This window comes from Trichosurus vulpecula, chromosome 5 (genome assembly GCF_011100635.1).
Source record: "Trichosurus vulpecula isolate mTriVul1 chromosome 5, mTriVul1.pri, whole genome shotgun sequence".
Taxonomy (NCBI): Eukaryota; Metazoa; Chordata; class Mammalia; order Diprotodontia; family Phalangeridae; genus Trichosurus; species Trichosurus vulpecula.
In genome coordinates, this window is record NC_050577.1 from 265393216 (window position 1) to 265411435 (window position 18220).

The window sequence follows — 18220 nt, forward strand, 5'->3', positions numbered from 1 at the left end:
ACTTGAATTCTTTGCCCTCTTGTCCTATCACTGATCACGCCTTCCCAAACCCTCACCTTGAACATCCACCACTTTCTCTTCTATTCAAATGCCGTTGGATGGAGCTTACAAAAAATGACAAAACCATGTTAATTGAGGTCCACTAAAATTTGTTACGTATTCTCAAATGTGTCCTCACTATAGCAAAGAAATCTTTTTACTCCTTCCTAATAAATTCTCTGTTCATTCCACTACTACAAAAGCTTCGACAAACCTCTCTTCTTCTCACCACCCCTCTCCCAACATAGCAATCCTTTCATCCATGCACCTGAGGACTTTGCCTCATAGTTCAACAACAAAAAAACCCCTGAAGCTATCACCGAGATCTCTCCTTTTGCCCCTTCTCCCTTGTCCAATATCCCTCTGACATTCACCCCATCTGTCCTGTAGGTATCTCAAATCCTACATGTCTAAAATAGAACTTATCTTTCTCTTCAATCACCAATTACCTTGAGGTAAGCCCTGGTCCCTAGGGCTTTAGCAAGGAACCAGTGCATATGCCTACCATGGGAGTGGGGGTAGAGGAGGTATGCTCCTCAGATACTTCCAAACAAAGGGCACCATATCCTATAATTTCGTCAAGTTTATTGAAGGAACTCACCACAATCCAGTGAGGTTTAATTATTCCCATTTAACAGATAAGAAAACTGAGCCTCCAGAGAGGTTAAGTGACTGGCCTGTGGCCACACAGCTATTCTTAGAGATGGTCTTTCTGATCCCATGTCCTTTATTCATTCTATTTGCTATACTACCCTGTTAATGGTATAAGCCATTATTACTTATTTGTTTTGACCAAATGATATGCAACTTTTAATCAAATTAACCCCAAATGGCACTGCATCTAGTCACCACTCAAAAAATATTGTAGCCTGTGTTATCCTCTGTGGCAAGGACTAAAGAGGGATCATGATAGTAGGCATTTATAAATAACTGGCATTTTTAAGACTTAAGATTGGCATAGGGTCCCAAATAGCTGCCTTTGGAATCTTTCCAGTTTGGAATTCCAAACTACTAACAAAAATGCTTCAAACCCCCAGCCACCAATTATCTCCCTTTATCCTCTTTTTAGAATATTTCAATTTTGAATTTAAACACCAAATAAAATGGGTATTTCCATATACACGGTGGAATACAGAAGATAGTATATGAACCTGCAAATCTCTTATGCAAAGCTTGCTTTTCTTTTTAACATCTATAACAAATTCAACTTATAACTTTCAAAGCTATCCTGCTCATCTGTGTGAATCTCCTCTTTTAGATTAGTCAAAATTTATCCCATGACCTCATATTATAGTGAGAACGAAAACAATTTACTTGTACTAGAAAGCACCATGATACCAAAAATAGTATAGTTATAGTATTATAGCTGGAGACCAAGAGCTTGTAGCCCTATGTATTACTTAAGTGCTAAGAGTCAGGGTGGGAATCATGAGTGGAAGAGATTTGAGATGGTGACTGTGATCACCTATCATGTGTTTCATATTATTTGATCTATTTTTGCTTTCATGCAGTTTCAAACTATAGGGACAAGGCTAGCTCTATTGCCACATTTCATTCATCTTAATGCCTGGGTTAATGGTGTCTCCCAGGGACCCTGCATTTACATGAAAGGCAGATCTCTAGTCCTGGGTGGTATCATTGAGGCACTAACATCACACTTGATGTCAGTAGGAGCGTCTAAGCCTCACAATAGGCTACCAGTCAACTCTTTAGTTTCGTAGTTGGGCCTGGGAAAAAATCGGCAATTACAATGCTAAGGCAGGAATGAGACACAACTCAAAGTATGATGCCATCCGTTTTTCTCTCTTCTTCCATCTCCTTATTGTTTCCTCTCTTAGCCTTGGCCCTTCTCATTCTTGGCCATGTCACCTTTCTATTCAATCAACTCCAATCTACAACTCCTAAGATCAAATGTCAAATCCTCTCTTTGGTGTTCAAAGCCCTTCATAACATCCTCCCCAGCCCCTTGCCTTTCCAATCTTCTTACATATACTCTTTAATTCAGTGACACTGATCTTGCACAAGATATGCCATCTCTTGACTCTGGGCATTTTCACTGGCTATCCTCCATGTCTGGAATGCTCTCTCTACTCAATTCCACCTCCTGGCTTCCCTGGCTTCCTTCAAAACTCAGCTACCTTCTGCAATTTGGTGAAACCTCAGGGCTGTGCCTGTTCACATATATTCTAAGTATTACTATTCCTATTTACAAATGTGGAAATTGAGGCCCCAAAATATTAAATGATTTGCTTAGGGTCACACAGCTAGTAAAGTATCAGAGGCAGATCTCTTCTGACTCCAACACTCTTTCTACTATACTCAGCTGCCCTTCAACAGAATAGTACTGAAGATTGATTGGGCTGCAGTGGGCTAAGCTAGTCTGTGTCCACACTAAATTTGATACCTACAAGGAGAGCCCTCCGGGAATGTGTATGTGTGTATGTGGGGGGAACCAGGTTGTCTTAACAGAATGGGTCTGAAGGATTTCCAGGTGAGGGAGTTTGCCAAGGCAAAGAAGAGAGGCTTTGAAAGAGGAACTAGCATGTTCCTCAAAATTGATTTTCCTTTATGAGTTTTTTTTGGGGTTATGTTACATAAAGTATTGTATAACATCCCCTTGTGGATCCATGCTGGAGAGGTCCTTCTGCTCCCTGCTCCCCACTTCAGAACAAGCACAGATATCCATTGACTACTCCATGTCTTCCACGAGGACATTTCTAATTGGCTGCTGAGTCAGAACTCTGTGTGTATACACACAAGAGGCAATCCCCTGCCTCTCCGTCCTCTCCTTCCTGTTGGCCTTGAGGTATAAAGATGTCTCTCTGAGCTCTGAATGTCATGTGGACTCTTTTCTTTCAAGTGGTTTTTCCCCCAGTAGGTACGTTTTTGTTGCTTTTTTTCCCCTGAAGGCTGGCCTACGTCTTGGTCTGCTTCGGCCCCTGTTGCTCTGGTTGATAATACCTAGCTGCTCAAGAGCCCAGATAAGATACCAGCTGCCTTTTGAGATCTTACAAAGTGCTGTACTAAAAGAAAGAGGAAACTAACAGAAACATGCACATTATGCAATGTTGCATGCATATAATTATAAAATGCAAACCTGTGTATAGGCATATGCTCATACACACGCATATGTGTTTACATAATATATATGCACAAATATATGCATGTGTACACACATGTATATATAACATATATACATGTGTTTATATTTGTATGTGTATACACACATATATGTATATATTATATATATATATACTTGCAAAAAGCTTTGGTGTCCACATACTATGAGATATTTATGTACTAAACTTGTCCACTTAATAGTGCCAGCTAGAAAATGCAGTTTTACTGAGGTGTGGTGGCCTGCACCTATAATCCCAGTTATGGAGGAGGCTTGAAGCTGGTAGCTCTCTTGAGCTCAGGAGTTCTGGACTGCAGTGGGCTAAGCCAGTCTGTGTCCACACTAAGTTTGACACCTAGAAGGAGAGCCCCCCAGGAATGTGTGTGTGTATGTGGGGGGAACCAGGCTGTCTAAGGAGGAGCAAAATGACCTAGTTGAGAAATGAAGCTAGTCAGAGTTCCTGAGCTAATCAGCAATGGGACCATGCCATGAGTAGCCCCTACGCTTCCAGTCAGGGCTAGATGAGGAGGCCCAATCTTAAAAAATGCAGGGGTAGCAGGAATGTCCATTGTTACCACTATTATCAGATACAGTTCTAGAAATGCTAGTTATTGCAAAAAGGCTAGATAAAGAAATTGAGCAAATAGGGACAGGCAAAGAGAAAACAAAATTATAGATTTTTGCAGATGATATAATGGTTTACCTAAAGAACCTTAACCATCCAATTAAAATTAAATGAAACAATGAATAATTTCCAGAAAGTAACAGGATACAAGATAAGCATACAAAATCATCAGCTTTCCTATATATTACCAACAAAGCCCAGGAAGAAAAGATTTTTTAAAAATTAATTACGTTAAAAAAACAACACTAAAGCATATTTAAAATATCCGGCAGTACATTTACCAAGACATGTATAGGAATTACATCAATACTACTACAAACATTCTTTACAAAAATAGACAAATAATTAAATACATTAGTTTTTCATTGTTGGGTCAAGCCAATATAATAAAATAATAATTACTATCTAAATTAATTAACAAATTGTGATAAGAACAATATCCTAACCTTTACCCCCATGAAAGAGATTATCCTGAAGACTTGGTTGGATCAGGGTGTTGCCATCACTTTCTTATCTTTTGCAATAAGCAACAAGGAGTAGCTGTGGGTCCCCTATCAGATGCTTGACGCCACCACAGGCAGCTCAGGCAAGCTAGCATCACTCAGCTGAAGCAACTCAAAGTGTCCTCAATAAGTATTATTGTCGAATATCCTTCTTCTGTTCTAGTTAAGTAAATCTTTTGTTAGTGGTTGAACAACCTACAAGTTTCGTTTTATTCTAATGTCAACATCTAAACTACCAAGTAACTGGCCTGAGTGAGGTCTTCCCTTACCAGTTGGTCTAGTCTTTTAGGGCTGAAGTGGACAGTGCAGGAGAAGATGAGTCTGGATTGGCCTTCATACTTCAAGTGGTGCTTTGGTGATGGTGATTGCTTATTCTGATGTACCCTGTGATAGGACCAGGGTTCCCCTACCCCTCAATACAGATTATTTTGCCTAAAAGGCAACAAAGCTGTCCCTGGGACCAGATTGGCCCCTACTTCTCTTCCAGAGCTTAAGGCATTAAAAAAAAGTTACCTAAAGGCATACAAAGTCCTACCTACCTGAAGTCAGGGGTCCCTATGACTTGGGAGATTTTTGAAAGCCTTTAGAGCCTCCATACTTTGCCTTGCTGACCAGACACATTTTCATATGGAGATTAGGAACAGGGGGAATGGACAAATCCAGAGAAACTAAATTAATCCCACTATGTCCTGGTCACATGTCCTTACTGTGTGAGGCAAATAAATCTTTTGTTAACTGCTCGATGACATGTGAGTGCCTCATTTCTTCCCAACATCAAACCTCAGCTCCCAGGGTGCTGGCATCAGGCCCACCCCTAACACACTCCCAAACTCCTAGTACATTAGAGAGTAAACTGCCTATAGCTATCAAGAAGGAGAAACTGATATGCTTATTCTTTGGGGATAGATTTCATCAGAATTCAGTTTGCCTTCAAAGAACCTTGAAGGGATTAAATTTTTTGAGATTGAGATTTTTTTCCTGATTAAAAAAAGGGCAAATTTTTTTATTTGGCTTTTTAAAACTTCTTTAAAATATATTTTATTTTTTCCAATTACATGTAAAAACCATTTTTATCATTTTTATTGTTCAGTCATATCAGTCATGTCCAACTCTTCGTGACCCCATTTGGGGTTTTCATGGCAAAGATACTGAAGCGCTTTGCCATTTCCTTCTCCAGCTCATTTTACAGATGGGGAAACTGAGACAAACAGGATTCAATGACTATCCAGGGTCACACAATTAGTAAATGTCTAAGTTATATTTGAACTCAGGTCTTCCTAATTTCAGGCCCAACACTCTATCCATTGGACCACCTAGTTACCCTATTTTTAAGAGGGTTTTTTTTTAATTTGGAGGTCCAAATTCTCTCTCTCCCTTCCCTTCTCCTTGAGAAAGCAAACAATTTGATATAGGTTATACATGGGCAGTTATGCAAAATTCATTTCCATATTAGTCATATTGTGAAAGAAAACAGACAAAAATGAAAAATAAAGTTTTTTAAAGTTTCCTTCAATCTGCATTCAGTTCTTTCCCTGGAAGTGGATAGCATTTTCATGATAAGTCCTTTGGAATTGTCTTGGATCATTGAATTGCTGAGAATAATTAAGTCATTCGTAGCTGATCATTTCACTTTACATCAATTCATGTTAAGTCTTTCCAGGTTTTTCTGAGAGCATCCTGTTCATTATTCCTTATAGCACAATAGTATTCCATCACAATTATATACCCCAACTTCTTCAGCCATTCTCCAATTGATGGGAATCTCCTCAATTTCCATTTTTGATGCCACAAAAAGCTGCTATATAAATACTCCTGTACATATAAGTCTTTTAGAAAAAGACAAATTTAGAAAAACTGGTTTTACTCTGTCCTTGCTGAGAATGGTTGCTTTTCTATTGCTAATGGACAGCATCAACCAATTGCCTTTGAATGTTTTTTTGGAAAAGAAAAAGTAGCCGAAATGTCACTCAATAAACATTTATTGAGCTCCTACCCCGTACAAAGCCCTAGGAATACAAAAAAAGGCAAAAGACAATCCCTGCTTTTAAGGAAACAGTTGCTGCTCTTGTGATCTAATAGTGAAGACAACATGCAAACAACTATATACAAACAAACTATAGACAGAATAAATTAGAGGCAATCAACCAAGGGAAGGTGCTAACATAAAGGGGGATCAGTAAGGCTTCCCGTAAAAGGTGGGCTTTTAGCCAGGTCATGAGGAAAGCCAGAAGACTGAGATGGGAAGGGAGAACATTCCAGGAATGGAGGACAGTCAATGAAAATGCCCAAAGTCTGGAGATGGAATGTCTTGTTTGAGGAATAGCAAGAATGTCACTGGATTGCAAAGTACTGGGTGTGAGATGTAAGAAGACTGGAAAGGTGAGGGGGTGGGGCAAATTATGAAGGGCTTGGAATGTCAAATAGGATTTTATATTTGATCTTGGAAGTGATAGGGAACCACTGGAGTTTATTGAGTAGGAGGTGACATGATCAGATTTACACTTCAGGAAAATGGTTTAGGTAGCTGAATGGAGGATGGACTGGAATAGGAAGACTTGAGATAGGTAGATCCAACAGCAGGCTATTGCAGTAGCCCAAGAATGAGGTCATGAGGGCTTGTGCTGCAGTGGTAGCAGTATCAGAAGAGAGAAAGAGGCATATCCAAGAGATATTATAAACATAAAACCTATAGGACTTGGCAACAGATTGGATATGCTGTGGGGTGAGAGAAAGTTAGAAGTCTAGAATGTTATAGACTTGTGAGTTTGGGGGAAACATCTCCCCAGAGAAAAGGTAACCTTAGAAATCAAAGAAAGAACTACCAAGGTGTAAATGTAGACAGAGCCTCGGGCTGGCAAGGATAGAATGAGCCCTACTGATTTCTGTCTTGAAGGAGGCCTCCATTATCTTAAAGATTTCCTGCCAAGATATCTGATAAGATTAACTATAGAGAAAACACCCCACACTGGAGCAAACGCAATCTTTGGCAACTTCTGAGACCCTAACACATTCTACCACAAATCACTTGATGTCTCTATCATTCAATCTTCCCAAAAAAGGAAGTGGCTAAGTAGCCTCATCTAGGCTGTTGCCTGTAATGTCATTCTAAAACCATATATATATATGTGTGTTTGTGTGTGTATGTATACACATATACATATATGTATATATACAGGCACACGTGTATGTATATGTATGTATATGCATATGTGTGTATATATACACACATATAAATAAAAACACATTACATTACATTCTATATATACTATATAACATATCACGTTATATATGTAATATGTAATATATATATATATATATATATATATATATGGTTTATATTGTTCTTTGAGTTGTTCTCTACCCATCAGTTAATGCTAATTAAACTTTTGATCTTCTAGCCTTGTGTCTTGATTTACTGATCTCCAGTCAAATGGAATTCTCTACTTCATATGTGTAAGGGATATTATTTAGGTCATATCTTTATGGTCTGATGGTTTTCCCTACTTTCTTCAATTTAAGAAAAACATCTCCTCCTGTTTCATTGAGTACACTAAAGCCTTTATTGTGTGGTCACAACAAAATGTGTCAAGTCTTCAAAGAGATAGGAGTACCAGATCATCTTACTTGTCTTCTGAGGAGCCTGTATATGGGCCAAAAAGCAACAGTTAGTACATGTGTATAACCTGTATTGAATTGCTTGCCTTTTCAACAAGGGTGGGTAGGGAGGGAAGAAGGGAGAGAATTTGGAACTCAAAGTTTTAAAAACAAATGTTAAAAATTGTTTTTAGATGCAACTGGGAAATAAGATATACAAACAATGGGGTATAGAAATCTATCTTGCCCTACAAGAAAGTAAGGGGGGAGGGGATAAGAGGGAGGTAGGGTGATAGAAGGGAGGGCAGACTGTGTGAAGGGGTAATCAGAATGCATGCCATCTTGGGGTGGGGGTGAGGGGAGAGATGGGGAGAAAATTTGGAACTCAAAATCTTGTGGGAATGAATGTTGAAAACTAAAAATAAATAATTTTTTCAAAAAAGCAACAGTTAGAACCAAACATGAAACAATTTATTGGTTTAAACCAATCGGAAAAGGAGTATGGCAAGGCTTTGTATTGTCACCTTATTTATTTAATTTACATACAGAGTACATCATGTGAAATGCCAGGCTGGATTACTCAAAAGTTAATTAAGGTTGCAGGGAGAAATAGCAATAATCTAAGGTATGCAAACCCTGACATTGGAAAAGATTGAAGGCAAAAGGAAAAGGGGACGGCCTAGGATGAGATGAATAGATAGTGTCATGGACACAACAAAGTGCCATGGACTTGGTCAGACCTTGAGAGATAGTGGACGATGGAAGGGCCTGGGGTGCTATGGTACATGGGATTACAAAGAGTCAAGCACAACTGAACAACAAATGGAATTCAGAATAAAGGTAGGAGGAATTGCTCTCCAGCAGGATTTTAGACCCTCTTGGTTGAGAATTTCTCCCACAATGTCTTCTAGACTGGGAGCCTGGGCAAATGGGAGGATAGTGGTAACCTTGACAATCATAAAGAAGTTAGCAAGAAAGGAGGGCTTAGAGTGAAGGAAGTTTTGGAGATGTTGTGTTTAAGATGTCTATAGGACATTTGGGCAGCTGGGAGTCACAGTGGATTGAGCACCGGGCCTGGAGTCAGGAAGACCTGAGTTCAAATTTGGCTTCAAATACTTACTAGCTCTGTGACCTGGGCAAGTCACTTAACCTTGTTTGCCTCAGTTTCCTCATCTGTAAAATGAACTGGAGAAGGAAATGGCAAACCACTGCAGTATCTTTGCTAAGAAAACCCCAAATGGAGTCACAAAGAGTCAGATATGACTGAAACGACTGTGCCTATAACAGGTGACATTCAGATCATATGTCTAATTGACTGAGATGGAAGACTGGAGGTAGGCAGAGAAATTAGGGCTGGATAAGTAAAATTTGAGAATTATCTTCATAGAGATGATAATTGAATCCACAAAAAGTGATGAGATCACCAAGTGAAATAGCAGAGAGAGAGAAGAGGAAAGAGCCTTTAGCATACCTCCCTGTAGAAGGCATGACCAGGATGAAGATCCAGCAAAGGAGACAGAGAAGAAACAGAGAAGCAGGAGAATTAGTATAGAGTAGTGTCTGAAAAATGTGGAGAAGAGAGTATAAGGAGAAGAGAAGGAATGATAATGTCAAAGTCTTCAGAGATGTCAAGAAGGATGAAGATTGAAAAAAGGTCATTAGATTTGGCAACTGAGAGATCGCTGGTAACTTTGGAGAGGCGTTTCAATCGAATAATGAGGTCAGAAGGCAGACTACAGGGAATTAAGAAAACAGTGAGAAAAAAAAGGAAATGAATGCATTGATTGTAGATGGCCTCCTCAAGGAGTTCAACCACAGAAGTAAGGAGAGATATAGGAAGATAGCTAGTGGGGATGGATGGATCAAGTTGGAGGATAATAACAATTATAGCTAACATTTATAAAGTGCCTACTTATGTGCTGGGCACTTTATAATTATTGTCTTATTTGATTCTCACAGTAACCCTAGAAGATAAGTGCTATTATTATCTTCATTTCATAGATGATGAAACTGAGACAGTCAGTGGTTACGTGATTTGCCCACGGTCACATAGCTGGTGAGTGTCTGAGACCAAATTTGAACTTGGGTCTTCCTGACTCCAGCTTTCTATCCACAGCACCACCTGGCAACAGAGAAGAAGCCAGTAGGCAGGAATGACAGAGGGGGCAATCTGCTGGAGAAGATGGAATGAAAGGGGATCATTTCTGCATGGAGAGGAGTTTGCCTTGGTGAGGAGAAAGGACACCTCTTTATATGAGTTGAGGGTGAAGGCACAGACAGTGCCAGAGGGCATCTGGGCAATATAAGATGAGGAAAATGGGAGAAAAGGGAGCTCTCAGTGAATGGCCACATTTTTTTTTCAGTGAAATGTGAGGCAAGTTGGGCATGGGAGGAGATGTGAGAGGTTTCCAGAGAGATGAAAAGGTTTGGAAAAGTCTCTGTGATGAGTGGGATAGTGAGTCATTTAGGGAGGTGTAATAGGTTTGTCTTGTTGCAGTGAGGGCCCAGTTGAGGTATGTAACATAGATTTGTAGTGAATCCAATCAGTATGGTTTTGTGATTTTCTCTAGCTCACCCAGAAGTACAAGAGTAGGAGAGAATCAAGGGATGGTGGAAGTAACCCAAGGCTGAGGCTCAGGCAGGGCAAGATCAACAATATGATAAGGGAGCAGGGGACTCAAGAGAAGATGATAGAGTCAAGTAGAAATGGTTTACCAAGGGGTTAAGATGGGCAAGGGAGGAGAAAGTAACTGGTACAGGAAAGAACTAAGGGACAGACAGAATGGAAGTCGTGGAAAGGATGAACAGGGGTTAGGTATTGCAAAGCAGAGGGAGAGATGAAATGATAAAAGATTGTGATCAGAAAATGAATTTCAGAGTTCACAAACATGGAAGTCGTGCATTTGTGGGTGATAGCAGGATCAAGCACTCTTTGGTCCTACAATTGTGCTGAACAAAGCGAGCCAACGAGGTCTGAGTGACCCCAACAGTGACAGAATGCAAACCAAGACAAATCCCTGGAATTTTAGGATTGTCTAACAACTTTGCTGAAGGAATCTTTTGAGTATTATTTGTTTATTTTAGTTTAATATTTGAGAGGCCAACCAGAATTTTGCCAGATAGACTTTATTATAATTATTAGGTACAAGTCATTGGGGAAGGCCCTTGAAAGAACAATGCTTAACTCTGCCCCAGATCTCATTCCAAGTCATGAACTTGGGACACTGTACTTCTCTGTCTCTCTCTGTCTCTCTTTCTCTGTCTTTCTTTCTCTCTCTCCTCCTCCTCCTCTTCCTCCTCTTCCTCTTCCTTCTTCCTCTGTCTTTGTGTCTCTTTCTCTGTATCTGTCTCTGTCTGTCTCTGTGTCCTTGTCTCTGTCTATCTGTCTCTGTCTCTGTCTCTCTCTCTCTCTCTCTCTCTCTCTCTCTCTCTCTCTCTCTCTCTCTCTCTCTCTGCCTCTGTCTCTCTCTGTCTCTGTCTCTATCTCTCTCTGGACAGGAAGGCTTCCATGCCCACCTGGGAGCTCAAGCCCCGAGTTCATTTCTCCAAGGAGTATCTACTATTTACACATGGCAAATAGAATCCATTCACCAGCCCAGAGGAGTCCCTGGTTTTGTTGGTGTTTGTGTTGCTTTGCTTTTGAACACAGGTGGGTGATCCTGATCTGGGAGCTCCTAGCTTCAGTGGCAGCCTTGTGAATTTGAGATGTCAGGAACTCCTGGGTTCCTCAGTGAGGACTGACTGGCAGCAGGAGGAATTTACTGCACTGGAGAGGATGACCACTTACAGGAAGAGAACCCAAGTCCTGGTGTGACCGGCTAGAATCCTTTGGAGCTTCCTGAGCCATCCTGTGTGGCATTTCCTGACCTCATCAACTATGGAGAACCAGCCAGGAGCAAGGTTACTCTATCCTAAAGCATCCAGCCCCATCCAAGGAGAGCAGTCATGGCAGCAACCACAGTACTCTAACTGGGCACAGGAGGGCAATAGCAGCACAGGCCCTGCATCAAGCCTCTGTATATGGTGGCGGCACAGAATCAAACCTACCATAGGGATTGGGGAAGGGGAGTCAGCAATGGCAGCCCAGCTCAGGCCTTTGGTAACACTGTCCCAGCACAGGAACATAGGGCATAAGAGCTCAGAACCTATAAAGGGAATCCTACTATGTTCCAGGCACTGTGCTCAGAGTTTTAGAAATATTATCTCGTTGGATCCTCACAGCAACCCTGGGAAGTGGGTTTTATTGTTATCTTCATTTTAGAAAGGTTAAGTGATTTGACTTGCCCAGAGTCACTCAGCTAGTAAGTGTCTGAGGCTGGATTTGAACTGACTCTAAGCCCAGAGCTCTATCCACTGAGCCACCTAGCTGCCCTTTTCTCTAGCCCTGAACAAAAAGTCAAGAACATCAAGGGAACTACTGAAAAACAAGTGGGAAGGAAGCATAGCCCAGCAGTACTAGGACTTCACTACAAAGCACAATCATTAAAACTCTGGTGCTCGTTTAGGAAAATCAAAAAATGGAAGAAATCAGTGGAATAGATTAGTTACACAAGGCCCCGGTCAAACATAGTAGTAATAATGTATGATAAAAACAGAGATTCCAACTAGTCAGTCATTCAATTAGTCAAGTATAAGCCTTTATTAAAACTCATCGGGTAAAGAATCATTATTTGACCAAACCTTCTGGGAAACTGGAAAGCAATCTGGCAGAAACTGGGTTAGGCTGACATTTCATACAATGTACCACCATAAGCTTCAAATCCAGGCAGGACCTGGATATAAAAGGTTATATTATAAACTAATTGGGAGCAAGGAAGAAGATACTTTTCACAACTCTAGATAGTAAAAGAAAGCTTGACCAAATAAGGAAAATCCCAGGAGATAAAATGGACAATTTTGATTATATAAAATTGAATTTTTTTTCCACACAAAAGGATGTAAAACTGGTAACCAGGGGAAAAATTGCTATAAATTACCTGATAAAGGTCTGATCCCAAGATATATCAGGAATTGATATAAATGCATAAGAATGATAGCCATTTTCTGATAGATAAATTGTTTTGTTATAAAAAATCCACAGGGCACAACCAAGTCCCTCAATCAGTCTCAACAGACTTTCTATTATGTCACTCCAGTTCATATAATGGCCTTCAAGGACTTTTAAACTGATGGAGAATTTCCTAAAGCCAGAGGTTGATTGATTCAAAAGAGGAATGTACAAGCCTTGTTCATCACTAGTTCAGTCATCTGAACCAGCTAGCTGTTCGCTGGGGGGAAAATTACTGTAAATTACCTGATAAAGGTCTGATTCCAAGATATTTTGGGAATTGACATAAATGCACAGAACAATAGCCTTTTTCTAATACATAAATGCTCAAAGAATATGAATGGACAAAAGAAAAACAAGGTATCAACAATCATATGAAAATTGCCCCAATCCAATTATAATCATGATAACAGACATTCAAATTTAAGCCACTCTGAGGTTCTATGTCATGTGTCAGATTGGCAAAATGACAAAATAAGAAAATGACTGTTGGAGGGCCTGTGGGAACTAAGGCACATTAATGCAATGCTGGTGGAAAGCAATTTGGAATTACACCCCAAAGGTGACTGAACTGTGCTTACCCTCTGACTCAGCAATGTTGCTTTTAGGCAAATGCTCCAATGTGATAAAAAAAAAAGAAAAGGACTCATACATACGAAAATTGTTATAGTAATATAGATGTAAATAATAGTATGATATAAAACACATAAATTAGATATAATTATATATTGTATCTAATTATATCAAAATATATAATAGAAATAAAAATAATTTAAGTAATATAGTAGTACTTTATAGCAAAGAAGAAGAAATGAAGTAGAAACTAATCAAATGGTAAATGAATAAATTATGGTATATGAATATAATGGAATATTATTGTGTTGTAAGAAACAAGGAAAGGGGTGGATTCAGAGAAACCTGGGAGGACTCCCATGAACTGGTACAGAGTGAAAATGAAGAGAACAGGGAGAACAATTTATATCATAATGACTGCAACATTGAAAAGGAAAGACTTAAGAAATCTGATCCATGCAATGATCAATTATGACTCCACAAGACTGATGAAGATTCTTGCTTTGCCCCTTTTGGCAGATGAAACAGAAGTGCAGAATAAGATACATTTTCAGACACAGTCAACGTGTGGATTTGTTTTGCTTGCTTAAATTTATTATGAGGAAAAGTTCTAATTTATTTTATTGTAGGGGGTGGGGAAATCTTATGGAAGAGACAGTCTAGGGTGGATAATGATTGTGATAAGAAAGAAAGAAAGAAAGAAAGAAAGAAAGAAAGAAAGAAAGCCAGCAAGTAAGCAAGCAAGGAAGGAAGGAAGGAAGGCACCAAGAAAGAAAGGAAAGAAGAAAGAAAGAGAAAGAAAGAAAGAAAGAAAGAAAGAAAGAAAGAAACAAAGAAAGAAAGAAAGAAAAAAAGAAAGAAAGAAAGAAAGAAAGAAAGAAAGAAAGAAAGAAAGAAAGAAAAAGAAAGGAAGGAAGGAAGGAAGGAAGGGAGAAAAGAAGAAAAGAATGTTAATGAAACATTTTAAAATCCACCAAAGGGTGGTTCAGAAGGGGACACAGACAAGCATGGCTGTAGTGGAAATACTATGCTAAATTTAATATATCCTCTTTTAAAAAGCTATATGTACTAGAGATTTGTGGTGCATATGCAATCTATTTCTATTTTTAAGAGGTATTTGTGTTTCATAATTTTAAAAAATAATTGTTAAAAAGCATGCTGCTACCCCAGGAATCCTTGCTCTTATGGATATTTAAATTCTGAGGACTAAGTTAACAATTCCACAAAATGCCTCTGCTCAATTGACATGAGAATATTTCCACATCATACTGGTCCACCTACTATCTTTCTGACCACTTTTTCTTTGTCTCCTTTGCTAGTTCTTTGTTAGCTCGGTAGTTGGCCCTCTGTTCTTCTGTCTCTATCTTCTCTTCCTCAAAGATCTTATCCATATTCCTAGTTCCAATGGTCACCTAAAATCATAGAATCTCAGAGTTGGAAGACATCTCAGAGTCATCCAGTCATTATAACTGGTACTTACATGTAAGGATGTGGGTCAATTGAGTCAATTACCCCATCTCACTTTGCACTGATATCTTTATCTGGTAAGAACACATGTAGATTGAATCAATCAATCAGAAGTTTGAACTAGTTGTGAACAAGGCCTGTACATTTCTCTTTTGTATCAATCACCCTCTGGCTTTAGGCTTGATCAGTTCAGAAGTCCTCGAAGGCTATTGTACGGACTGGAGACTTTCATCTGTTGAGACAGATTGAGGGACTTGGTTATGGCCCTGTGGGTTTTGCATAAGAAGATCAGAGATGACCTTGGTCTCCTCCCCACCCTTCTTGACCAGAGGAGGAATTTGTGAACTTTGGAGTAAATCAACTCTCTCTTCTCATAGTTGGAAAGTGTCAAGGTTCTTCAAACCTCTCCCTGTAGGGATAAGGTAGGGCCCAGAGCCCTCTCCCTGCCAGTGGAAATGTTGTATTGTAAGCACACTTAGCTGTTGCTAACACATGTGTTTTGGCTTTGCCTGGGCCTTGGATCCGCGACTACCTTTTCTAATTTATTTTTCTTGGCTGAGTATATGTAACTGAACAGTGATCCCAAGACAGACATTTCTAGCCTTGCAGGCAACCTTCTGAGTCTGAGAGGTCAAGAAATCCTGACTTCCTTGCCTGGCAGCAGGAAGAATTTCCTCATTCAAAAAGATGAGCTCAATCCCCGGCCTAGGATGCTAGAAGATATGAACCTGGGGGGAACCATGTGGACAGTGCAGAACTGAGGTGAAGGTTATTTTTAATAATGCCATAATAATGTCATTAATACCATTATTACGGTATTAAAAGATAAAATATGTTGGTATTACACAATGCTATACATATATTTTATGCATTTCTGAGTTCCTAAACTTTTTCTGCATCATCTGTTAGCCTTCAAGTGTCGTTTATGGCTTCTGCAAAAAATTCCCATTTAATTTCTTATGTTGACCAGAGATATATCAAAACCACTATGAGGAAAGTCACTATATGGAAGAGATAACTGCACACTGAGTCTCTTTCTACATTCCTTTTTTGGGGAAACTCTAGACGTGAATTAAACCTAAGCTTTAAGTAATTTTCCCTAGAGCTCTAGGGTTAGGGCATAAAAAGCCAGAGAGAAAAAAGATTTTGGCCTCAATCTCTGAGTTACAGACTTTCCCAAGTATGAACCTTATCTTCTAGTGTGTTAGTCCAGCATTGAGAGGGACCCCTTAGTAGACAGGGAGAGCATTCTAGCTGGGCCTAGTAGCAGTTATGGGTGTTTTTGTTACATAAAACAATTTAAATTTTGCAAAACATTTAAAATGTTTTCTCATTTGAACCCCCAAATAACCCTCTAGACAAATAGGATAGAGGCTAGAGAGGTACTGCAGGCTTTATGTTCCCCATTTTATGAGAAAGGGAACTGAGGGTTAGAAAATATAAATGACTTGCCCACATTTATACGGTCAGTGTCAGATATGGCAGTGGGATCTCCAAACTTATGTACTTCTGCCAATTAAAAATGTTTTCGAGCCCCAAACCTCCCCCCAGTATACTTATGTTTACATAATTATTTATAAGTGGTACACAGGAATGACTGTACTAATAATTATGTACATCAGAAAACTTATCAAAAATTGCAATTTTTAAAGAGATGTTGTGATTGTTGAGTCATTTCAGTTGCCTCTGACTTTCCATGATCCATCTGGGATTTTCTTGGCAAAGATAATGGAGTGCTTTGCTATTTCCTTCTCTACCTCATTTTACAGATGGGGAAACTGAGACAAATAGTATTAAATTACTTTCCCAGGGTTACGTAGCTAGTAAGTGTCTGAGGCTGCATTTGAACTTAGGTCCAGGGCCAGCACTCTATCCACTTCTGCATGTAGCTTAAAGAAATGAGTTATTGATAAAGTAATATTTATCCTTGAATTGATTGGAAGCTTTTGGCATTTATCAAGAAGAGGCATGGTGACATGGTCAGACTTTTACTGTAGAAATGTATTGAAGAGAGGGGGGAAACTTGAGGGAAGGAGATGAATTAAGAAGCTATTGAAATAGTTACCACAAGATGTGATAAAGGCTTAAACTAGGGTGGTAGCTTTGTGAATAGAGAGGAGATAGATGTGAGAGATGTGGTGTAAGAAGACGAGACAAGACTTCACAACTGCTTGTAGAGGTGGGGCGAGAGAGTGGAGTGGAAGATAACACTGAGTTTGTGAACCCGTGTGACAGGAGGGATGGTGGTGTCCTTTATAGTAATCAGGAAGTTTAGAAGAGTGGTGAGTTTAGGAGGAAAGATAACGTAGTGAGATCTGTCATGAAGATTGCGGTCCATCCATACCGGCTCATCCTGTGCAACTCACTCATGCCACCCAAAATAGAAAGGGGGGAAGCAGGATTCTTAATTATCAATCACTGCTCTTGCTCTCAGAGCCTACCCTCCCAAAGGTGTCTGTCATAGCCACGAGGTAAACTTGAGGACAAGAGGTAAGTATGCCAGGAAGAGAAATTACCCCCAAATCACCTACCCAGTTGTACATAACTTGTACATAACTGAGTTTTCCCATGTTGTCCATCTTTCCCCCCTAGAGTAAGCTCTTGGATGGCAGGCATTCTGGTTTGGGTCTGAATTAAGCCAATCCCCTATTGTCATCAAATCCCGCAGAGTCATCAAAGTCCAGTGGCAGAAAAAAAAAGTCAAGAGATTGGTGAAGGCCCAGAATGCAGTGGACGACCTTGATGTCTTTGGCATCCGACCAAGCTCTCCGCACTCCACAGTGTTGTGACTTTTGGAACAAACTGTTCCCATCCACCTATTCCACTGGGATAATTCTTCCCATGCTTGGGGTAGACATCCCTTTAATTCACGAGTGGGTTTAAGGCCTGTTGGTTACCCTCAACCTGGTTTAGCCCATCTGCCATGACAGTTTTACCAGGGTGCGGCTGCTGCGTACGCTAAAGCTTCTAGAGCCACAGGTAAGAGCTGAGCAAGAGGTGGACACCAAAGGTGGATAGAGGCTCAGCAAGCACTCACACTAGAGGTACTAGTCCTGCCTGAACACCCCATACACCTGTCTAATAAATGCTTGGGGGCTGATTGCTTTCGACTTGACAGAAAGAAAAACTTCCTAACAATTAGAGCTGGGCAAAAAGGGAATGGCTTGCCTTTGGAAGGCTGGATTACATATAAGTACTTGCTAGCTATGTTGTAGAGAAGACTCTTATTCACACGTATGTTGAACTTATGGCCG